Source organism: Petaurus breviceps, unplaced genomic scaffold (assembly GCF_028583685.1).
Source record: "Petaurus breviceps papuanus isolate PSGF00001 unplaced genomic scaffold, PetGlider_PUasm1.0 689, whole genome shotgun sequence".
Taxonomy (NCBI): Eukaryota; Metazoa; Chordata; class Mammalia; order Diprotodontia; family Petauridae; genus Petaurus; species Petaurus breviceps.
The window spans coordinates 11426422-11446772 of record NW_027186458.1 but is presented as its reverse complement, the minus strand read 5'-3'; the positions used below and the strand labels follow the sequence as shown (position 1 = coordinate 11446772).

Here is a 20351-nt window from a genome sequence, read left to right as displayed (position 1 = left end):
ATTAGCATTGAATCTATCCTTGAAGACCTGTCTCCTCCATTGACGCTTGCTAATGGCTCCTAAGCTTCCCATCCCTGACATAGCTCCTTTGTGTAAGTAAATAAATCAATTGCCATTATTTTCCCTTAAACTTTGATATCCGTTGTTCTCAAAAGTTAAAGAATCTGCAGTTGTGAAGAAGCTAAATAAACCTTGTGAGAAATAAACCTCAAATGACCTGCTTGCTAACCAGAATGCTCCTGGGATTTAGTACAGTACACTATACATCCAGATAATAGACAAAGTAACACAGGATAGAAATAGCAAATGCCAGGGGAGCTGTTGAAAGCAAAGTCTTCTAATATACTTCTGGTGGAACTGTCAATCTCACCAACCATTTCTGAAAACAGTTAGGTATGAAGCAGAGAAGGGGGGAGGGTGTCTAAAATTCCTTACACCTGGACACAGAAATGTCCAACATCTCCCTTTTGCTCACTACCATCTTCCTTTCTGTTTAAATATTGTTGTTGCTTTTCGCTCATGAAATTTTATTTTAAAACCATTTGAAAATTGGTTCTTTCCCCACATTGACATTATCGACACCTCTTTTGCCCAAAGAAAAGTAAAAATGGCAAACTGTAAGGGTCTCTCCTTAGAAGAGACAACTTAAGAAGCAGAAGAGAACAGTTATTGGAGAAGCTTATCTTCCCCCGTGGTTCACCAACAGATATAATGGCTTTCATGGCTCTCACCCAGCTTAATTCCAGGGCTACGACGAAAGCTAATTAACTCTATCATTAAAGTAAGACTCTATCTCTGGGGAGAACTGATTCATATCATTATTTATAATAAATTCATATTTTTACCACTTATCCTGAATGTCGATTCACTTCAAATGCTTGTGGACAGTGAGCATGCCTCTGAACAGTAATCTGAAAGAAAAAAAAACATACATATAATTTTTTGGTATTTTTCCCAAGTTCAAATGATTAAAAACCCCTTCTCTTAAGACACACTCTGGCTTTAATGTCTCCAGTGAAATAGAATTTTAAACGATCAAAAGAAAACACTGGGTTCCCTTCAAAGAATCATAGAATTATGAAATATCAGATTTGCAACAGATCCTGAACTTCTGACTAATTAATAATGTCATATATACAGCCTTCTTGAAATTCCACATTGTAAAAGTTCACATAAGTCGATATATATTTGGCATAAATGAAAATTTGTGTCTCCACGTCAAAATTGGCTATGGGGCAAAGAAGTACCTGGAATTAGGAAGTACTGATTTCAAATCCAGCTTAAAACACTTATTAGTTGTATGACCCTAGGCGAGTCACCTAAACTCTGTCTCCTTCAGTCTCTTCATCTGTTCAATAGCGATAATAATGGCACTTGCCTCTCAGAGTTGTTGTGAGGATCAAAGAAGATAATATTTGTAAAGAGTGCGCCAAACTGGAAAGTGCCATAAAAATGTCAGCTATTATTATTAATATAATCACAAAATCCTATTTGCTCTACATTCATGAATATTACATCTATGTGTAGCCCTAACTCAGGAAATCATTGCCTATAATTTGACACATTACTACAACATTTCATTCATGCATGATTCATCACACACATGTACAAACACATCATTTAATCAAGAAGAATATCTAATTGTGCCTTCATTCAAGGAACCACAGATCTTTCAGCATGGAGCAGAATGTAGTGATCTTTAACGTGCCACACCTAGGTACCATCTACAGCTCCCGCTAAGGACTTACCCCAAATACAGAGCTGTCTCAAGTCTGCACACTCTGTGACTTTCCAAAGCTTGCTAGATTGCCAAGGATAAAAGGCAGGTGAGTAAGAGGTTGGGTATAAACCAAGTTCCTTCTCATCAAACAAAAATAGCAAGAATGCATTGAAAGAGAACAGGCACTAAAATGAAGGAAATATGAAAATCTTCCCAAGGAATTACTCATACTTTGAAGACAAGAGAAACTAAAGAAATGAATAAGCAAAAGAAATTGTAGTAAAATAAAGAAATACTAATTTAATTTAATTCAATTCAACAAGCATCCATTAATCCCCTAGTGTGTGTGTGTGTGTGTGTGTATACACACACACACACACACACACTGGGTAAATAAACAAAATAAAATGTTTCTTTCTATTCTAATACAAGATGAGAATATATTTACAGTAAAAGAAAATCATTTTGAAATCATTACAACCAAAACCTAAGAAAATTGTACCGTGATTCTTACGGCAGTTGAAAAAGAATTGTAGCAAGAGAAGAGGAGTAACATTTGAGATCATTAAGGGAAATTTGGGGGGGAAAAGACCTGTAAGATTGATTTTACTTTCTGTTGTATTCTGAGAGCTCAGCATAGTGCTGGGAATGGACTAATAATAAATGTTTGTTAACTTCATATTAACCCCTAACCCAAAAGAGATTAGATGCCATATATATATATATATATATATAGTAATTATGGCTAAATGCACAAGAGAATAAAGAATTCACTTGCAAAGAACAAAGTGTATGAATGACCACAAAAGAATATTCCTGCACAGGAGTCTTACCCAGTGTCCCAAAACCTCAGGTCTTTGGAATGTCTGACAATAAGCACATGCAAAGTTGAAACCTTTTTTTTGTTTTTGTCTATAGGTCCCATCCTAGGCTAGGGACCCTGATGGCTACAGTGGTTATATAAAATTATATATTTATATTTATATATAATATAATTATTTTAGATATATATAATTAGTAATATTATATGAAATTAATAAATTACAAAAGTTAATAAAATCCTGACCCCAAAGCAAGTGGCATACACTGATTCAGCCTCACCATATGAAGGAAAGGAAAAGAGACAAAATTATGAAGGCTGAAAACTGAATAGTCCTTCTTGTGACTTCAAAGATTTTACAAAGCTCACCTAGCAAATATGAAGAAAAGTGAATCAGTTATTCTTCACAAAAGAGAAAAAAAAACCTGTGGGTCCCCTCAAAATCAGAGCATAGTACCAAGAAATTTCAGGAAGGTGCAAAAACAAAATCAAATTCAAAATACGAGGCATTAGGAATGAATTTAGGTCAAAAATGAATGTTCTTTGAATGGAGTGCTCAAAAATGTTCCATTAAATACACACACATAATTAGCAGAATGGGAAAAATGGAATCAATAATGGAGAATTTCTCTAAGAAGTGGAAGCTGGGAGAGAGAGATTAGCAGATTTGGAACAACAAAAACCTGGAAATGGAGGATAATTTGGCAGAAGAGAAGCAATAGGCCACAACAGTGCATCATTTTGATACAAGCCAAAGCAATTGACCTTGAGGACAGGATGCAGTTATAAGTCAAGGATTAGAGGCATCTCAGAAGAATAAGAAAAATGAAAACAAAAGCAAACAAAACCATGACTAACATAAAGCAGGAAACAATACAAGAGAACAGCTGGGAAAGTCTGAATAAGACAGCAAAGCATCAATCAAGATAATGCATATTATGGCCAGAATAAAATCTCACGATTCAAAGTCCAAAGGTGTAGTGGTTAAATTCAATAATTTTAATGACAAATAACAAATTTTGCAGGCAGTCAGAAAATAGACCTTCAAGTAATAAAGAAGGGAAATTTGAATAACATAGGATTGGTTATCATACAGGAGAAATCAAAGAAGCTAATAGCATGGTATATTCCACAAAGCACAAAAGCTCAAGCTGCAACACAGACTAGAATCCCTGACAAAATGAACTCAAGTCATTACTGGCAAAAAAAATGGATATTTAAAAAGAGAGAGGCATTCCTATTAAAAGAAAAACTAAAGCAGACAGAGCATAATATTCAGCTCACAAAGAGCCCAAATAAAAGAGTGAAAAGGTAAATTAATAATAATAATAAGTTCATGTAGCTAAGGTTTGCAAAGTGCCTTCCATATATTATCTCACTAAAGAATCTTAGGAGGTGCTATTATTATGGCATACATTTTCAGAAGAAGAAACTGAGGCTGAGAGATTTATTCAGGATGACACAGAATGAAAGACTGGGGGAGGATTGCAATTCCCATATCCTTGACTCCAAGTCTGGTGTTCTAGCCAATACTGACCTAGCTACCTTATAAAGCACAGATAAGTAATGAAATGAATGATGTTCTGGTTCGAGGCTATTGTTGAAGAGAAGGAAGGAAGAGGATGAGAGAGGGGGAAGAAGAAGGTAAGGACAAATATGTAGAAGAGAAGACAGCAGAGAATGGTGAAGAAAAGGCAAGGACTTGCTAGAGCTCTCCCAAATTTCTTTCCAAACAATTTAAAATAATTCTTCAAAACCAATTCTAGAGCAGCAGAAGCCATGAAAGGACAGAGTGAAACAATTTTCTAGGCCAAGACAACTTAGAATGTTGGCAGGAAAGGTCTGTTGCACAGGGCTGCAATGCCCCAGCCGGAAAACCAGGAAGAAGCCTTGGAGGTTGCTGAATCAGCAGTTATGGCAGTGACTTCCTGAGCTTTTAGGCCACAGAGAGTAGGAGGAACTGGTCAAAAGGTGATTGCAACGGTCCCTTTGCTGGCAGCAGTAGCAGAACTCTGTTGTATTGTCCATACTTGGATCAGCATCATAGTCCTAGGTTGTACTCCTTGGTCACAGTCCCAGGGCAAGAAGAGGAATTATCCCAACACAGCTTGAGACCAGAGGGGAGTGGGGAACCTGGTCACAGTTGCAGAGGGGGAAAAAGTGCTTGTTCTCACTCATAGAAGACAGAATAAGGAAGTAAAGTAGTAAAAATGCCGCTCCTTCAACAATACCACTTTGGAAGAAGTGAAAATTTAGAAACCCCTTATAACTAACTCAGAAAACAGTTGCACAAAAAGCCTGAATCTTGAGACAGTGCCCCTTGAAATCCAGCAGTAGAGTTCAACTTTAACATATACATTTAAAAGTAAAGAAAAAGGTCAGGAAAATCATAAAAATATAAGAAAATAACTTGACCAAAGAATGTTACTATGGAAATGGGGAAGATGAAAACAAAAGTTTAGAAGAATAAAATAAAGTAAAAATAGCTATTTCCAAAGTCTCAAAGAAAAATGTGAATTGATCTCAAGCCTGAAAAAGAATTTGGGGGGAGGGGAGAAGGGAGGGCAGAGCCAAGATGACAGCATAGAAGCAGGAAAACTCAATGTGCTCCCCCCATAATCACCTCAAATACCTATAAAAATTGACTCTAAACAAATTTTAGGGCTGTAAAACCCACAAAGTGACAGAGAGAAACAAATCTCCAGTTGAAGGGAGCCTGGCAGGCCAGCAGGAAGGGTACATTGAAGCACACTGGGAGGAGAGCCCAGCCCTTGAGTGAGCCCACAGTTATAGCCGCAGGGCAGCCATGATCAGCTGCAGCTATAGGGATGTCAGGAGAGTGGATCACCAGCAGCTGTGGTGGTCTCCAGAATTATCAACCCATAAATGCTAAAGACAAAGTGAGAGGCCAGTGTGGAATTTGGGAACAGGGGGTGTGGGAGTGTGTTCTGGCTGCTGAACCCCTGAGGGAGAAGCAGCTGAGGTGTGGCAAACGCTGCTGCGTGGATGCTTCGGATTTCTTGGCCTGCAGATTGTAGGGGGACCAGGCAACAATACAGAGGGGTAATTGCTTTTGCTTTAACCTGCTTGGATTTGTATTGCTGTCTAGGGTGGAGGTACTAGGGTCATGACAAGGTGCCAAGAGCCAGTGGAGGCTTCAGAGAGGGCAGCCAACTAATATCTCCCGCAGCTCTGAAAGCCCCATTGAATTGGGACAAAGCTCTTCTCTCTGGAAGCAGAGTTCTACTGTGGCAAAAAGCCCCAAAGTAAAGTCATTGAGTGCCAACATGAGGAAAGGAAGAAAAGCAAGGAAAGCAATCCAACTTTGGATTCTATTTTGGAGGATAAAAAGGATCAAAGCATGGAACAGGAGGAAGACAACAAAGTCAGAACTCCTGCACCAAAGCTTCTGAGAAAAATATGAACTGGTTACAGGCATGGAGGAGTTTAAGAAGGATTTTGAAAACCAAATAAGAGAATTGGAGGAAAAATTGGGAAGATAAATGAGAACGATGCAAGAAAATTAGAAAATAAGAGTCAAAAACCTGACTAAAGAAAGTAACACCTTAAAAATAGACTAACTCAGATGGCAAAAGAGCCTCAAAAAGCCAATGAATAGAAGAATGCCTTAAAAAGCCTAATTTGCCAGATGGAAAAAAAAATCTCAAAAGCTCAATGAGGAGAATCATTCCTTCAGCATTAGATTGGAGCAAATGAAAGCTAGTGACTTTATGAGAAATTGATATACTATTAAACAGATACAAACAAATGAAAAAAAAATAGAAGGCAATGTGAAATATCTCATTGGGAAAACCCTTGACCTGGAAAATAGATCCAAGAGAGATAATTTAAAAATTATCAGACTACCTGAAAGCCATGATCAAAAAAAAGAACCTAGAAATCATCATTCAAGAAATTCTCCAGGAAAATTGCCCCGATATTTCAGAAACAGAGGGCAAAATAGAGGTTGAAACAATCCACTGATCACTTCTTTAAAAATATCCCAGAAAGAAAACTCCTAGGTAGCCATGTTCCAGAGTTCCCAAATAAATGAGAAAATATTACAAGCAGCCAAGAAAAAACAATTTGAATATTATGGAAACACAATAAGGATATCACAGGACCTGGCAACTTCTACACTGTGGGATCAAAGGGCTTGTAATATGAGATTCTGGAGGTCAAAAGAGTTGGGATTAAAACCAAGAATCTCCTACCCAGCAAAACTAAGTATCATTTTTCAGGGGGAAATATGGTCATTCAATGAAACAGAAGATTTCCAAGCATTCATGATGAAAAAAAACAGAGTTGAATAGAAAATTTGACATTCAGATACAAGAAGCAGGATAAGCATGAGAAGGTAAACAGGGAAAAGAAATCAAAAGTTGAATTATTTACATTCCTACATGTAAAAATGATAATTGTAACTTTTGAAACTTTCCTAAGTATGAGAATAGTTGAACAGAATACACACACACACACACACACATACGTAGATATGTCTATACAGGAGGGTACATGGGCATATGAATACATATGTGAGTCTGTGTATATATGTGTACAGGTAGATAGGTAGATACAGATAGATAGAGGGCACAGGACCAATTGAATAGGAAGGTATGATACTTAAAACGTAAAATTGAGAGATGAGAGTGGAATATAATGAGAGGAGATGGGAGAGACAGAATGGGGTAAATTATCTCATATAGAAGAGGCAAGGAAAAACTGTTACAATGGAGGGGAAGAACAGGAAGGCAAAGGGGAATAGTTCAAGCTTACTCTCATTGAATTTGGCTTATGGAGGGAATGATATACACACTAAATAGGGTATCTTGCCCTACAGTAGAGTAGGGGGGAAGTGGATGAGAGGGGGGATGTAGAAGGGGAGGGGAGGGAAGTTAGAAGCACACACTTTTGAAAAGGGACAGGGTCAAAGCAGAGAATATAACAAGTCGGGGGCAGGTTAGGGTGAAGGGAAATATAGTCAGTCTTTCACAAAATATCTACTATGAAAATGTTTTGCATAGCTACATATGTACAACCTATATGGAATTACTTATCTTCCCAGAAAGGGTGGGTGACGAGGGAGGAAGAGAAAGAGTCTGGAATTCAAAGTTTTAAAAACCAAATGTTTAAACATATATATTATTAATTTTTATATGCAACTGGGAAATAAGATATACAGGCACTGGCGTATAGAGATCCATCTTGCCCTACTGGAAAGTCAGAGGGGGGATGGGAGAGGGAAAAGGAGAGAAGAGATTGGGGTATAGTGTATACAGTGGGATCGCTGTTTTAGGGTGGTCAGTAGGGGAAAGATTGGGAGAAAATTTATAACTAAAAATCTCGTGGACATGAATGATATAAACTAAACATAAATATAAATTTTAATTAAAAAAAAGAATTCTTAGAAGAGATTAAAAAGGATTTTTACAATCCAATAAGAGAGGTAGAAGAAAAATTAAGAAAATACATGATAGTGATGAAAGAAAATCATTTTCAAAAAGAGTCAACAACTTTGTAAAGAAGGTACAAATATGCTGAAGACAATAATTTCTGAACAACCAGAATGGACCAAAGAGGCACAAAAGTACAATGAAGATAAGAATCCTTTCAAAAGAAGAACTGGCCAAATGAAAAGAAGAGGTACAAATGTACAATTAGCTGAATGAAAAATGAGATACCAAAGCTAATTAAAGAAATAAAAATTAGATTTGGGCAAGTAGAAACTAATGACTCTGAGTCATGAAGAAGAAATAAAAGAAAATTAAAGAAAAGAAAATCTGAATACCTCATAAAAACAACTGACATAGAAAATAAATCTTGGAGAGATAATTTAAGAATTATTTCTCACCTGAAAGCCATAATCAAAGAAAGAGTCTATACATCATATGTAAAGAAATTATCATGGAAAACTACTCTGAAGGTAACTATAATCAGAAGGTAAAATAGGAATCAAAAGAATCTACCCATCTTCTCCTGTAAGAGATCCCCAAATGAAAAACCCCAGGAATATGATAGATAAACTCCAAATTTACCAACTCAAGGAAAAAATAGTGCAAGGAGACAGAAAACATCAAATTAGGGATCCATAATCAAGATAACATGAGATTTAGCAGCTTCAACATTAAATGATCCACAGGCTTGTCATGATATTCCAGAAAGCAAAGGGACTAGAATTACAACCAAGAATAACCAACATCGGCAAAATAAAATACAATTTTTCAGGGGAAAAACTGACATCCACTGAAATAGAGGACCTTCAAACATTCCTGATGAAAAAACCTGAATAGAAAATTTGACTTCCAGATACAAGACACAAAAGGGGCATAAAAAGGTAAACAGGAAAAGAAAAGCCATAAGGGAGTCAAGAAGATGAACTCTTTACCTCAATCATTTCAGTTGTGCCTGACTCTTTATGACTTCATTTGGGTTTTTCTGGGCAGAAATAATACAGTGATTTACCATTTCCTTCTCCAGTTCATTTTATAAATAAGGACATTGAGGAGATGGTTAAGTGATTTGCCCAAGGTCATACAGGTAGTAAGGGTCTGAGGCTGTATTTGAACTCAGTTCTTCCTTCTCTAGGCTTGGTGTTCTATCTAGTGTCCCACTTAGCTACCTGTTAGAAACAATAAATGTGTGAAAAAGAATAGTAATTAAAAGAAAACTTACCAATATTTCTAGTATACAACCAAGCTGTCCTCAGAGGGAAAAAATACCCAAGAACATTCATTATAAAAATACCAAAGAGGGAAAAAAGTATTGATAAACCCAATGTGTATTTTTTTAATATAAAGTAAAAAAAGGTATCATGAAATAAGCTGGGAACAAAAAAAATCTTAGAAATTAGAAAATAAAGATAAATATGAAATCTGAAAGTCCAGAAAATTATAGGCTATAAACTGGTTCTTTGAAAAGATGAACAAAATCAACAAATCCATACCCAAAAATTTTAAAAGTAGCAGCTTTCCCGATAAATGTAATAAAAAAAACTATATTCTATTTCATGATTGCCTCTAAAATTCCTTTGGCTCAGCATTCTCTACTTTACATTCAGCTGGCTGTGAAGGGCTCCTGACCTTATTCTCCTGTATATTTGTTTATATTTATTTGTTTGTTTTATAGTCTAATTTTCAATGTTGAGGCTACATATGTTATCCAAGTTAAAATTATTGTGGTTTCTGGGGCAAAAGGCTCATCAGAACAATGTCTGACAAATTGCTTTCCAGTTTTTCAGTATTCCTAGCTACTTGAGATTGGGTATAGCTAGCTCATCCCCAAGTAAATTAGGTTATCAGAGCTTTGAAACATTGAGTAGTTGGGTTCAATTATTTCTGATTCATCCTTATTGAGTGCACTCAACTGGCTTACTTTCCATGTTTACCCAGTCCGTGGAGTTTTGATAACTGCAGCTCTAGAGTATAATTTGAAGTCTGGAAATGCTATCACCTCCATCCCTATTTATTTTCAACATTCCCTTTAAATTTTGGACCTTTTGCTCCTCCAAATGAATTTTTACTAACAAAATAAATGCAATTAGGATAAGAAGTGAACTACTCAATTGGGTATAACGTCTTTGTACCAAATTGCCCTAATAAAGGTCTGATATTCAGGAGACACAAGGAGCTAATACAAATATGTAAAATGAAAACCACTCATTCCCAAATGGGTGAGGGGCCAAAGGCTATGAGCAAGCACACACCAAGCCAAAAATAGACAAATATTGAGGGGATTTTGGCCAAATCTTTCCTCAATTTTATTACATTCTACTCATGACCATAGCCATTGTGGGTATCTGTCCTGTCCAATGCCCCTCTCCCCAAGATTATAAATTCAATGAGGTCAGATATGACTGGATTGGGTTTTTTTTTTTGGTTTATCTATAGAACCCTGGAGAAGGCCTTATATTTCATCAATATTTTTTAATTGAAAATCACATGAAATATTACTTTCAAATCCAATGGACAGTGTGCTTTAAAACGTTGCTTCTTTTCCCTCTGTCTTTCCCCTAGGCTACTTCTAAAAGACAAGAGGAAGCAGGAGATTTGAGCCCAAGAGCCCTAGACCCTTCACTGGGGACCTTGGCTCAGGCTCCTGGCCCTCAATCCTAGTCAATTTTCCATGCTGATGCTCCATTCCCAGAACACACAAAATAAGATGCAGGACCCTTGTAGTCGTTTGAAGGAAACAGAGCATTGGAGTTTTGGGGATGTAAATTTAAATTATGCCTCTGACACTCAGCAGCCATTCAGATATTCTTGTTAGGATTCAGTTTCATCATCTGTAAAAAAGGGATCATGGTCCTCATGTTCCCTAGTTCCCATTGCCTTTGTGGGGAGGACATTTTGTAAACTTTTGCTGCAGTGGTAGTCATTGGTATTTTGTTGATGTGAGGAAGGTTGGTATAAGGAGGTTTGGCCAAACACAGACTAGGGTACCAGGTTCCAAATTCCTAGCCTGGTATGTCAGCAGCCGTCATATACTTAAATGCAATGATTTGCAAATTTATAATATCCAACATTCACAATCCAGCCTAAAGCTCAGAGATTAAGTGACTTGGGGGTTAAGTGCGTTGCCTTGCCTGGGTTCACAGGGCTCCAAGGGGGCAGGAGTGAGAGTTAACCCAGTTTGTCCTAACTACAAGTCCAGTCTTCTAACCAACAGGCTATGCTGCCCCTTTACCAAATCAGGACTTTCAGTTTCTGATTGTTTATATGGTGGCTTCCATATTTTAGAGATGAGAAATCTCTCACATTCATTGTTTGTGCCCCTCATCCTATGATAAAGGGAAAAACCCACTGTGGGCTGTCTCTTGCTCAGTTAATAGGCCTGACCAGGATATTCTATAAGCTGGGCCACCCCATTCCAGTCCTTGGGCTGCCCATATTACTAATAGTGAATTAAGAACCAGGATTATTTTCTAATTGCATTGTCTGAAAGGCCTATGTCCTGTGATGAGGCAGCTTCATCCCACAGGTATCACAGAACCAAAGTGAACACTACCTGTCATTCTGCAGGCTGAATAGCCTTTGGCCTGTGTTCTTAGAATCCTTTGCCCTGGCACATAGAATACAAAATATTACCCAATGGGAATTTGTCTTGGTCACCAAGATACAGTAATGGAAGATGAGCATCACTGTGAGCATGAAAAAGCAAGGAGCAGGCCCGGGGGGCAGGCCACCAGGAGTGCCAGCCAAGCTTGGTCACAGCTCTGTGGATACAGGGCAAGGGCGTAGCACCCACCCCAGTTAATGAAAAGTCCAGAGAGAATGTCACCAGCAGTAGATCGTTAGCTGTCTTCTGGTCCTAAGGGAGTAGCCCCAGGAAGATGTGGGCACTTTTATGGTTACTTCAAAAAAAATTATTGCTCATTTTTCCAACATATGTTTTTTACTTTGAACTTTGTGTTGAAATTGAGCCATTTTAACTGTGGATAGGAAAGCACTGTCCAAAGCTTTAGGCTTTTCTGGTGCTGTCGCTTTCAGGGGTAGTTCTGGAAGATCTGCAAGTTTTCAGGAAGAGAAGTGGTTCTTGCTCTCCTGGTCTTCACTCTGGTCCCATATAGGAAGGATCCTTGCTTCTCTGTAGCCACAAATGCTACTGTTCCTCTTTGCCTTAGAATTGTGACTAGGACTCCTGTTCCCCTATCTCTGACCGCCAGTATTCTTCTCCACCTGGAACAGTGACCCCAAACTACTTATAGGCAATAGTGTGACCAATCAGTAGTAGCTGTACCCTGTACCAGCAAATGGTCCTATATAGTCATCTGTACCAGCAAAGCGTCTTCTATAGTCATACTCTGATAATTTGTTGGACCCCATTACAAGGTCCCAAAGCTGCTACTGCTGCCACTGTTGCTACCACCACGTGTGGGCTCCAGACAGGGCTCAACCCTGGTATCACACACTTCTCCTTCTAACCTAGGTTTTCTTAGGACAGAAAAATGTCTCACTCTGTTGGCTCCATCACTCTAAGATCTGATTTAAGGAGTCATTTTAAAGTTGTTTGGAGGGAAATGTTAAGAAAATTTAAAAAAGAAAAGAAAATTCCACTGGATTCCATCTAATCCACAATCTTAGCTCCACCACTCCACCTCACCCATTCCACCTGCTGAAATTACTTTTAACATGAATGCCAGAATCTGGTACCCATGACATGTTATTTTTGTTTTTCAATACTTGAATCTCAGCAGGATAAGTTTCAGGAATTAATCTGAAATATACTCAAAAGAAGTTAAAGTCCCTGGGAAAGGTTCCTATAATTCCAGGTATACTTCAAACAAGAGACTCAGCCAGAGGGGCAAAGGGTGCCTCAACACTGAGTTACTGTCACTCTCAATTGGAAGTTAGATGTGACAGAATGATTACAAAAGAAGGCTAAGGGAATTAACTTTCCAAGAAAAATGCATCAAAGGGAGTCATGTAAAATAAAACTGAAAAGATAGGTACAAATTAGATTTGAGAGGGCTGGAAATTGTAGGGTGGTTGGTTGTACTTAAAAAAAAGATTCAACAAAAGCTGGGTTGTTAAAAAAAATGATAGCTAGAGTACTAGAATGCTTCATTTAAAAAAGAGAAGCCCACACCTTTGGTGGCTTTAGAAAAGATACATGCAAGGGGTTGCTTCTTTTAGCTAGGGGAAAATTTTATTTGTGGAATGGAGGGAGAAAAATGGCCAGAAAGGTCTGAGGAAACCTGGAGAAAAGAGAGCAGACCCTCACAGAAAAGTCCTTGGAAAACAATCCAGTTTCTTCTGAGAGGATGTGAAGCCAAATCTAAGAGGGGCAGCACCTTAGGGATCTTGAGTTCAGGGGAAATGACTGTTCTGCCATCTCAGAATGTGCAGGATGCCAAGAACTGACTGGCTCTCATTCATAACAAGATTACCAGAACTGCCCTTCCTTCCTCATTGCTCTAAAAGAATAAAACTGAGGATAGAAAACGACCATGCACCCCATGTTTTTTTTTTCTCAGAGGTTTTTTTTGGGGGGGGGGAATGACTATTCAAACAGCTCTTTTGCAGAACTTTGGGAAGGGCAATTATTGCTTCTTAGCTTTCACCCATGCTGTCACCCTCTCAGTGGGTAGAGATCAGAGGATCTCAATGAGAAAGAATTTAGAGCAAATGTAGTCCAATATTTTTATCTGAAGGATATCAAGACCATTACCCAAAGTCAGAAGTAACACTGTTGGATTTGAACACCGGTTATCTTGACTAAATCTGAATTCTTTTATACTACTTTTACCCAACAACTTTGAGCATTTATGATTCCATTGAACAAACCTTAAAATCAATGAGTTTCTTTTAAACAGTGGGAGGTCTTCATTTTATTTTAAAAATTCCTTAGTTTAGATCCTATATTATTAAATCATTAAGGACTTAATTTAGGTGTATTACTTGTGTGTTTTGTTTGCATGTATGTTTATACAAACATGTCTGTATACATATTTATGTGGGTATGCATATTTTTCCCCAGACTAAATGATATATAGATATATACCTTGAAATCTACACTAGGCATATCTGTATAAAACATTCTCTTTAAAATTCTAAATAGATTAAGATAATTTTTCATATAATAATGTCATATTTTGTTATTATTAAGAGTCATAAGTCATGTGTCCAAAGAGTTCTGGAGCCATGGATCCAGGTCATTCATTCAGTCATGCATGCATTCATGCATACATGTATGCTTTCATTCAGTACCTGTGAAATTCAGTTCATGTGAAAGGATCTGTTCAATATTCTACTGCATTTCTAAAGCAGGAATGACTGGTATATTCTGTAAGGGGCATTTCCAAAAACACTGAAGATGCTCATATTTATTTTAAGTTTATTCACTTCAGTTCTATACTTTAAAGACAACCAAAACGCCATTATTTAGGTTGACCTTGAAATCAGAAAGAAATGCAAACTAGCATTGATGTTAGAGGTGTGAATTGGTCCAACTGTTGTAGAATATAAATTGGATTTTGGGGAAGAAAATTAGCAAAATGCCCTTACACCTTGGTGGGGGGAAGGAGGAGAGGGATAGGGAAGGGTAGGGGATGGGAGGGGGAGAAGGGGGAGGGGAAAGGGAAGAGCAGGGGAGGGAACAGGAGAGGAGGGGAGGGAAGGGGAGAGGAGTAGTTTATTGAGGGCTTACTATGTGGTAGGCACTAAGCTAAGTTCTTGGGCAATAAAAACAAAAATAATAGCATGACACCTTCACCAAATGTTTTACATTCTTTTTTTCTTTGCTTTTTGGAGGGGAGAGGGCAGGGCAATTGGGGTTAAGTGACTTGCCCAAGGTCACACAGCTAGTAAGTGTTAAGTGTCTGAGGCCAGATTTGAACTTAGGTCCTCCTGATTCCAGGGAAGGTGCTCTATTCACTAGAATAGGTGACATCTAGCCACCCTAAATATTTTACATTCTAATAGAGAAAGATAAAACATAATGAGGATCACTAAATGACAAAAAATGCTGGGAAAACTAGAAAAAAATATGGCAAAAACTAGGCATAGACCAACCACTCCCACCATATACCAAAATCAAGTCAAAATGGGTACATGATATAGACATAAATGGAAATACCATAAGCTAATTAGGAGAGCAAGCAATAGCTTACCTATCAGTTCTGTGGAGAAGGGAAGAATTTATGATGTAACAAAAGAGAGAGAATAGTATGAAATGCAAAATGGATAATTTTGGTTATATTAAAATAAAAAAGTTTTTGCACAAATGAAATCAATGCAACCAAGATTAGAAGGAAAACAAAAAGATGAGAAATAATTACTATAACCAGTGTTTCTGATAAATATCATTTCTAAGATATATAGAGAACTCAGTCAAATATAAGAATAGAAATCATTCCCCAATTGAGAAATGGTCAAAGGCTATGAACAGGAAATTTTCAGATAAAGAAATTAAAGTGATCTACAGTCATATTTTAAAAAGCTCAAAATCACTATTGATTAGAGAAATGCAAATTAAAACAACTCTGAGGTACCACCAGATTGGCTAATATGACAGAGAAGGAAAATAATAAATGTTGGAGAAGATGTGAGAAAATTAAAACACGAATTATTATTGGTAAGGTTGTGAACTGATCCAACCATTTTAGACAGAAGTTTGAAAGTATACCCCAAAAGCTATAAGACTGTGCATATCCTTTGATCCAGCAATACCACTACTAGGTCTGTATACCAAAGAGATCATAAAAAAGAAAACAAAAGGACCCACAATTACAAAACTATCTATAGCACCTCTTCATGGGGTGGCAAAAATTTGGAAATCAAAGGGATGCCCATCAACTGGAAAATGACTGAACAAGTTTGGGTATATAAATATAATCAAATACTATTGTACTAATAGAAATGATGAGCAGGAATATCTCAGGAAAACCTGGAAAGACTTACATGAACTAATGCTGAGTGAAGTGAGCAGAGCCAGGAAAACATTGTACACAGTTACAGTCAAATTGTGCAATGACTAACTTTGATAGACTTGGTTCTTCTCAGCAATACAATGATCCAAGACAATTCCAAAAGGCTCATGATGAAAAATCCTACCCATGTACAGAGAAAGAACCATGGCATCTGAATTTAGATCAAAGAATATTTTCATTTTTCTGTTTATTATTTCTTCTTATCTTTTCCCCTTTTGCTCTGATTCTTCTTTTGCAACATGAATGATGTAGAAATGTATTTAAATCATCTTACACATAACAAGCTATGTCAGAATACTTGCTGTCAGGGAGAGGAGGGAGGGAGAAAAATTTGAAACTCAAAAAGTTATAAAAATCAATTTTGAAAACCATCTTTACATGTAATGGGGAGAAATGCTATTGGGGGGGGAGTTTTAAATTTTTTAAAAGATGAACAGACAAAAAAAACATACTGAGGAGCTAGAAAGGGGTCAGGGATAGGGGACAGAGCTACAAGGAGGTCAGTGACAAAAATAAAGCATCTATAGAACAAAACATTTATAGCAGCCAGTTTTTATAGTAGCAAAATATAACAACATCCTGAAGATGCCTACTAACCAGAGCAAGGCCCAAAGAAATTATGGCATATGGCATGCGATTATAATGAAGCACAATGATGCTATAAGAATGAGGGGATCTGAGGAATACAGAGGAAAATCAGAAGACATGTAGACACCGATACACAGTGACATAAGCAGAACTACGAAGGTAATCTGCACCATGACTACGACAATGGAAACAGGAAGCACCACAAAACATTTTAAACTGAAATTGTAATGAGCAAGTTTTGCCCTAAGAAAGGAACCTGACGCCTTCTCTGCTTCTCTTCAGAGATAGGAGACACTAGATCACATATGATGTACATATAATGTCAGACTATTTAAACGTTATTATTTTTCTGATTTTTTATTATATGAGTATTGTGTGTGTGACCAGCTAGTGAGAAGGGTATACTGTGAATTGGAAAAAATATACCTCATATACTAGGGTTATTAATTAAACTCGAAGTTCCTACCGATAGAAACTCTAGTTTCAGGTTTTTTAGGACTGTTCTAATAGGGACATAGGAAAGGTAGCAGAGAAACAAAATGGTATCAACATTTCTTTATTTCTTTGCAGAAGTTGGTAGTCTGGCCCCGAGAATGTCCTTCCATAGAAAGCTGATAGTGACCCCTTGCTTAGAGTTAAGAAGCATTCTAACATTCCAGTAAGAGGGAGAGATCTTTCTCCCTAATCTTTATCTGTACTAACTGTATATATAACTGGATACTAACTGTATCTAGTTCCATTCAAGGTTGGCAGATTTGGTCTTCTGCCTGATTACTCTACTGAATAAGGATTGTCCATATGCTCCTTAAATAAACATGGCTTATGAAACGTAGCCTGAGAGCAAGATGATTTTCACATTTTATATCTTGGGAAATTTTTATAAAGTTGTTGTTTTGTTGCTGTTCAGTTGATTGAATTGTGTCTGACTCTTCATGACCTCATTTGGAGTTTCCTTGGCAAAGACACGAGTGGTTTGCCATTTCCTTCTCCAGATCATTTTACAGATGAGGAAACTGAGGCAAACAGGGCTAAGTGATTTCCCCAGGGTCACAGAGTTAGTGTCAGAGGTCTGATTTGAACTCAGGAAATGGGTCTCGCTGACCCCAGGTGTGGCAACACTGCACCCCCTAATAGTCAGAATAATCAGATCATTTCATGATTGACTTTTATTTAAATGTAATACAATGCATGCAAAGAATTAAAAAAAAAATTTCCCTTCAAAGAAATAGCTATATTTCCAGATGAGGAGGCCCTGGCAGATATCTGTGGAGGTCTTTAGGGTTTTTTTTTTCTAATGGCTCCTCAATATTGGCATGGCTATTCTCATCATTCCTCCCCTGTGGATTTTGGAGTCTTAACTGTATGACTTGTCCTTGCCTCATGACTTTAGTTTTGTTCAACAGCTATTTATTCTTGTAAATGTTTCAGAGATCATTTCTCAAGCAAGGGAATAAACCATTTGAATTCTCAAGAGTCATCCATACATGGCTTTTCCAGGATCTAATACCTTTTATTCAGTAAAAATGACCCATTACTACAGTCAAAATCATAGTTCTGGCTGTTGTCTGAGGTTATAAGCATCCCTTTTTTTGCATCTCTCAAACTTGTGTTATGGAAACTGATTCATTCAGTTACTCAATGACAGGATTCATTTCATTGTTTGACAAACAGGTATCTTGCAAGTGCCAAGACACACGGGTGGCTCCCTAAGCTCTTCTGACATTCCATCATGGCAGCTATTATAGATTATAAACTGTGTTGGGTTCCCCTTAGCTGAAAACCAAAACAAATAAAACGCCTCTCAGGATGTCCAGGGGATGTTTACTGTGCTGATTCCAGTTAGTTTCCATTGCCCGGTGATTGCCTCCATTTTATTCTGCCAATGGCTAGTTGGTACATAGTTATTTGGATGGTGTCTCCTACATTAGACTGGAAACTCTTTGGGATCAGGGACTGTCTTTTCCCTTTCTTTTTATCTCCAGTACTCAGCAAGATGTCTGACACATGGTAAGACCTTAATAAATGACTCACTATTCTCTGTGCAACAGCCCAGGTAAGCCTAAAGTGTCATTAACCAGGTTGGCCACATCCAAAATGTATTTTTCAGTTCCAAGAGCTAACAAAGCCTTCCTTGATTGATTGAGGAGGGACCCCACAAGAACAAATCTCTTCTAACTCCTCCTACTTGAAGACTTCTGGGATCCCTGTTAGACAAGCAATAGTGTCCTCTTTCTTCTTGAGTGACCTTGTGCTTATATTTGTCTGGACATGCCATATTCTCCCTTGTACAACTTAAGGGACGCCATTGAGTTTGAGGGATTGGTGTATTTTCATCATTTATCTTTAGACTTTGAGAATGTAGCATAACAAGAGGGATATGTGAGGGTGGCAGGAGAATGTCTGGAGAAAGAAAAGGAAGGGGGAAGGACAGAGAAAAAAGAAGATGGAGGGAGCTCTATAGAGAGAAAGGAAACACCCCGTGGAACCAGACAGACTTAGTCAAAGGAAGATCAAGATTCACATATTCCTCAGACACTTCCTAAGCATACGCATAAGCCCTCTGACCTCTCCTCTCATCAGGAAACTGGGGATTCTTATAGCAACTAAATTAATAGAGCTGTACTTGGGTGAAAGGGAGAAACTATCTATAAAATATTTCATAAACCTTAAAGGGCACTTGAAGAGTCATCTCTCACTATAGAGATAACAATAATGAGTGGACAGGGTTTCTTCTAAGTTGTTGATCCAAGGTCCTGGCAAATGGGGCAACTAGACAGGGTGGCGGATAGAGTGCTGGCCTTGAGGAGTCAGGAAGACCTACCTTCCTGAGCTCAAATGCAGCCTCTGACACTTACTAGCTGTGTGATCCTGGACAAGTCACATAACTATGTTTGCCTCAGTTTCCTATCTCTAAAAAGAACTGGAGAAGGAAATGGCAAAGCACTCTAGTATTTTTGCTAAGAAAACATAAAATGGGGTCACAAAGAGTCAGACATGACTGAAATAACTGAACAAAAACAATCTGGTCTTAATAAGATTCATTGAGGAGGGAGATACCAAATATAGTGTCTTGTTCATGATCATATCTTAATACAATGACTTCGAAGTCCTTTCCAGCTCTTGATTCTTATTCAAGTGACTCACCCAAGGTCACTCAATTAGTGTCATAGAGCCAGGATTTGAATTGACATCCAGTCACAAAAGATCCAGGGTTGGATCACTGTGCCATGGCTGCTCAACAGACTCACTCTGGCTTCCTTATAAGGTGCACACTCATCATGATTTCTATCAAGGAGTAGGCATAGGCATTGTAGAGGATCTGTTACTTCTATCTATTAATGGTGCAGACATTTGATAAGCTAGATAGCTGTACAGGTCAGAGATAAACAAACAGGCTGAAGCTTGGAGTGTGTGGTTTACAGAAGTCTGATGTGTGACCCAGTCCAAAGCCCTTTCCCTCTTATGCCCTCAGGTTTCCTCCCATGGACTTGAGGTTGGGGGTGGGATGAGATGATCTCAAAGGATGCTTCTTACTCTCCAACTCCTGATCCTTTAAATTAGGATAAGCATTAGTAGGGCTAGAGTGGGGCCAGGGTTGGCCTTGATGCACAGTGGACTGTGTGATTAGATTTCAGGGATTCTGGGAAAGTACTATTTGCCAAATGCACCCTCTATTTCTCTGCAATACCTCCCATGATGCCTGCCATTCATCATTAAAGATTCACACCTTGAATTAGGCAGTTTGCTCTAAGAAATGGCAAATCCCCTTGAGGATACCCATAGGAAGAGATTTTGGG

General features: G+C 37.9%; 1 protein-coding gene across 1 annotated transcript in view; it reads right to left on the bottom strand.

Annotated features, from left to right (window-relative positions):
* The window catches only part of SGCZ (sarcoglycan zeta), a 382372-nt gene extending 381334 nt beyond the window's left edge, over positions 1–1038 (bottom strand). The window contains 1 exon segment of the mRNA XM_069104984.1: positions 846–1038. The gene's annotated coding sequence lies outside the window, so the exon portion shown is untranslated.
* Between the last annotated feature and the right edge of the window lie 19313 nt (positions 1039–20351).